Source organism: Helianthus annuus, chromosome 14 (assembly GCF_002127325.2).
Source record: "Helianthus annuus cultivar XRQ/B chromosome 14, HanXRQr2.0-SUNRISE, whole genome shotgun sequence".
NCBI classification, from domain to species: domain Eukaryota; kingdom Viridiplantae; phylum Streptophyta; class Magnoliopsida; order Asterales; family Asteraceae; genus Helianthus; species Helianthus annuus.
The window spans coordinates 125,600,051-125,605,487 of record NC_035446.2 but is presented as its reverse complement, the minus strand read 5'-3'; the positions used below and the strand labels follow the sequence as shown (position 1 = coordinate 125,605,487).

Here is a 5,437-nt window from a genome sequence, read left to right as displayed (position 1 = left end):
GCAAATGCTAAGTTTGGATCACCAGCTAACCTTTGTGGTTTTTCTTCTGGGTCTATATGGGCCTATTCCAATTTCAACTGGGCCCAGCCTTCTATATTAGGCCCAGGACCATCTAATAATATGTTTGCAACCACCGTCCCCGTAGTACGTCCCCCGGTCCCCGTACCTAGAGACAATGTTGTAGAAAGCGCTAGGGCTAGTCGGGCAGTGAGGTACCGCCTAGGGATTAATCGGGATTAATAGAGATTAATCGGAATGGACTTTATATGTATAATTTTATGAATTTATATACATATACCATTAATTTTATATTTTCATATATAAATCCACAAGTATAAGGATTAAATATAAACTAATAAAGATGGAGGGGGTTATATGTTAAAATACCCACACTTAAATAACCCTAATCATCAAAACTTTCATCATACGCCATTTCCTGCTCTCCATCTGTTACGCCCTAACACGTTTTACCTTAAAAATGAAGCAGCGGAAAAAGGGCTTTAAAAATTTCTTTCCTTATTAACGACATTACTTTCGCGAAGGTTCCAATGCTAAAAATGTTAAACGTTCTATAAAAGAATTTACAACATTTATACTAAAATTTACATTACTAGACGTTATACACTTCAATTATATGACCGATCTATCCGTGCAATCCTTGCTCTTGACTCGATCTACCTCCGCTTCACTTTCTAAGTAGCAGAAGAAGTCCGTGTGGCACCTGTGGACATAACATACAACTTAGTCATTAGTCAACGACAACATCATATAACATTAATCCCATATAATTAAATATTGAATAGCATTCGACAATTTAACATTAGTTCATCCAACTATCCTTACTCATCCTCTTATTTCAGGTAGAGCTTAAATTTCGTAAGAATCCGATATTCTCGTTCCTGCATTACATACCAACCTCAAACGCATAATTAGTAACGTTAAAACTCTACGTATTTAAATCATGCATACGTACCATCTTACATGTATACATACTCCTCTACATACACACATACCTTTCTTACGACCTTACATACGTGCATACACTCACACATGTCTTTACACATACATACATGCACAACCACATACGTACATACCTTTCCTACATCTTTGCATACATGCATATGCTCATACATATCTTTATACATACATACCTACACATCTACATACGTACATATCTTCCTACATCCTTACATACAATATTTACAAGGGTCTTAGACTTAGGTTTAAAGCCCATAAACATCTAAGGAACCGTAAAAATCATGTTTGGAAGGTCTGTCATAGTCCACGGATAACAAACCGAAGCCTACGACACGTAAATCAACTTAAATAACAAGAATTTAGTTTTTGAGACTTGGGGAGGCCGTCGCCGACGCCCCTAGGGCCGTCGGCGACGGGCCTTGCATTCACCCGTAGCCCAAAAACCCGTAGGCAGGTAATTAACCCGTCAGCACAAAACTTCACTTTCTGGAGCCCGTCGGCGACGCCCCCATACCCGTCGGCGACGCCCTCTAGAAATTGCAGTTTTTCTGCAGTTCCGTTTCGTCGTCCGTACGCACTAAAACGCGCATAACTTTTGAACCGTTTACCCGTTTAACCTACCGTTTCTTCCTACATGCTTGTAAATTCATATTCTATCATATTAACTTAAAATCCTACCTCCGGATTAAGGAAATTCTTAACTTGCGTGCATTTGACATATTACCATTTTCTAACTATTTGACCCGTTCGTGCATTTAACATCATAATCTGTTTATTTGACCTCAATCTCATATGATCTTTAATAGTTTCATTGGCACCTAACATAAAAGATTAAATTATCGGACGTCTTGCATCCTCTTAACCCATTTTCGCTCAAAAGCTTATTGTTGACCCGTTATGGGTATTTGCACATTAAATGAACCATGACATACAAAACCCTATACTTCGCTTTCATACTTGTCCAAGACATTACTCTAATCGAAATAGCTCGTTTCTAAACGACTTCTATGGTCGTTTGCCCGATATACCTATCAAGGGCATTTTAGTCAACTATGCTCTATCCTTAATAACAAAGGAATTTCTTACATAAGTAACCAATTCCACTACCTTGCTACAATTTCTTAATCACACCTACCTTGCTCGGATCAAAACTAAGATCCGTTTAATACGTTCATCGACATCACACAATTCATTCCTATTTGACCTCAATTATCACATGTAATTAAAATGCATATAACATTACATAAACAACTAAGAAGTGATCACGGAATCACTTACCTTGTGCATCCGTGTTCATACCCGCTTGCTTGCCTCATCTTGACCCGTTAGTCTTTCGTGCTTGAGTCCACGTCCATGCTTGTGTGGGTCCGATTCTTTCATGTCGTCATGCCATAATAATGTTAGTATTCATGCTCATTCAAATTAACACACATTTACCTATTCTTATCAACATCGACCTTTACTAACATGCATAAGACATGATTTGTCAACCACGATATCTAATATCTTCGAAATCCAAATTCACTATCACACATAACACATAATCAATGCTCACATACTCATACTTTCATAACTCTACATTCGACAACCATATCTTATAAGAATCAACTTAGCAAAAATCCTAATTTCATCCTTTGTTAGTGAAGTTGTGCACCATATTCACTTAGTGCATGTTCACTCTTAACCGTAATTAAGGGATTAGTAGACCGCATAGCAACCTCACCCGTTCAAACACAATGTACAAGCTCCTAATGCATAAGTTTGACTAACATATACTTTCAACCCGAATTCATATACGAGTACCATCTAAAGCACATTTTTCAAGTTAGTAAGCTACTACTTTTATCACAACCGCTTTCTATACATGCAAACTCACAATTTTCATACAATTTCACTTTCTAGCTTCACCTAGTCATTTTATCAAACACTTGGTGTGCGTACAACTTACTATGCATAGTTTACAACTAGTTCAAGCATAGTCATTAACTTCTAAATTCCAACCACCAAGAGAGTGTTCAAAATCACATTCCATTCATACAATTCACCCTAAACTAACATCACAAAACCCATTTCAAGCTAGTAACAAATACGTCAAACAAGGATTGGACATGGGTAGAACACCCATGTCGCTACCTTTATTCAAAATTGTGGGTTTCTTCTTAAATCATCAAATTAGTTGGAATCATACATAATACATGTTTCATATAACGATTCTAACACATAATCACCCTTAATTTCATACCAATTCGTGGATTAATCAATAACCCACTTCATACAAGATGATCAAATCATAAATTGGAACTTACCTTATGATCAATACACTTAGATTATGTTGTATCTAGCCTCATGCATTCGATTTCTTCTCAAAATCAGGTTCAATTCTTGAGTTCTTGTAAGTAGTTGAAGGAGAAGGGTTTCCCCTTGCTCCTGATCATTCTCACGCACCCACACACCTTGTGTGTGTTAGATTTTTGTTTTTAATAAATTAACTTCCAAGTTTGGCACTCTAAGTCCCTCAAGTTTTAACTTACTGTCATATATGCCACAAGTTTCATCATTTAGCTTATCTAATAGGCATTTAACTAGGTTTATTAACTTAGTTGTTGTATCTCATTTTATTAAACATGGCAACATGCTAACGAATTTAATAATTCGAATTTTGGGGTGTTACACCATCTCTTCTTCTTTATCAGATACAAAAACAAAACACAAACCCTAATCCCCATATTCCCTTCATCTAAACAATGATTGAATAACAAATTAAGGTCGTCGGAGAAGAAGAAAACCATGGATCGGCTCGAAAATTCGGGTTAAGTGAGTATAAATTTTTGGGTCCGATTAGTCCGATTTCCTCCGATTTCTTCCGATTTTCTCCGACTAGGTCTGATTTTGACCGTCTTTGACCGAGACCGATTTTTTTGACCGATTTGCAAGTTTTTAGGCGATGGCTCACCGATTACCGCCTAGGCGCCGATTAATCGGCCGCCTAATCCGACTTCTACAACATTGCCTAGAGATCGAACAAATCGGTTTTTCCCCGAAAAGTCAATACCATTTTTGGTTAGAAACCGGTTCGGTTACGCCTTGGTTTGACCGGTTTGAATGACAGGTTTTGATTTGTGTACTGATCAATGTTTTAAAAACCGATTTTTTATTCATGTCACACCCCAACCGATGGCGGAATCATCGGAGAATGGCACTGAGCAAAAACAGATTGTCCAGAAGTTTCCACAACAACTATTAATACTATTCAGTTAAATGATACGTCCCATACCGTATCCCAAATAATACAATAAATTATTACAGATAACAACTAGTCAAGTAATTCTGTTCCGACAACTCATATTTAAATAAAATAAAATAAATATTGTTTAATTGCTTCTAGAGACTCGATCTGCAAGATCTACAGACAACTATGCTCTAGATGCTTATTCCTAGCTCGCCTTCCAAGCAGATAAGCATCCTAATTGCCTGTCACATACGTTAAAATAAAGTCAATACATGAAATGTAAAGGTGAGCATACAAGTTTGATATAGCATATAGAGTTCGAAATTGTTTACGCATAACCAGCGCGTACACAGAGGAAAACGAAGCATGTTAATTATCGACATGGATCTATCGATACCAATGACTGCGGGTTGACTGTCTGAGACAGTTCACAATACATGATTACCACCGTAATCATGCAAGTAATTGTCCTTAACAACCCCCGTGTGAATGGGTGCTGAGTCCAAACTATAGTACTACGTCATTAAGGCAGGTAGACAACATTCCACGTGTAAACACAATCAACAAGCATTCATTTAGTCACGTAATACATGCATATCAATTAGCGTATAAAGTAATTGAGTAGTGTGTTCGATTGTGTTTTAGATAAGTAACGTATGTAACACCCAAAAGTGCTAAAGCAAAAAGGGTTTGAGTATACTCACAGCGATTGATTGATGGATTGAAGGGAGCGCTTGAGAGTAGGGTTAGCCTGAATAGTTCGATAGCATAACGATGAGTAACGCGTTAAATGGAAACAAGTGATGATGGGTCGAACAGCCTGGTCGATCGAACTGTAGGGTCGTTCGTTCGGTTAGACAATCCGTTCGGACAGCCTGTTCGATCGACCGGTAGGCTCGATCGGTTGGTCTGTTCGAGTGGATTGTTTTTTCCTTTGAGTGGGATGTGTTTGTGTATGATGGCTTGTCCTTTTGAAGTTTTCATTGTAGTATTTGAGAACACTGAAGTGTTCTTACCTTTCAGGTCGATCGATCGAACGGGCCGTTCGATCGGCCAGCTTAACCGATCGGTTAGACACTTCGAACAGCATGTTCGATCGGGTGGCACTCCAATACGTCGAACGAGTTGAAAATTGATTAAGGTTTGAAGCGTAGTATCTCATAATCCGATGAGTAATGTTGTCGAACAGCTCGTTCGATCGAACACCACTTCGTTCAATACTATACATCA

General features: G+C 38.0%; 1 long non-coding RNA gene across 1 annotated transcript; it reads right to left on the bottom strand.

Annotated features, from left to right (window-relative positions):
• Positions 1 to 492: 492 nt before the first annotated feature.
• Positions 493 to 3,415, bottom strand: LOC110905855. Its single transcript, XR_002573474.1, has 4 exons — positions 3,285 to 3,415; positions 2,257 to 2,351; positions 844 to 899; positions 493 to 721 (listed from the first exon to the last, which is right to left on the bottom strand). It is a non-coding gene; the product is annotated as an uncharacterized LOC110905855 (long non-coding RNA).
• Between the last annotated feature and the right edge of the window lie 2,022 nt (positions 3,416 to 5,437).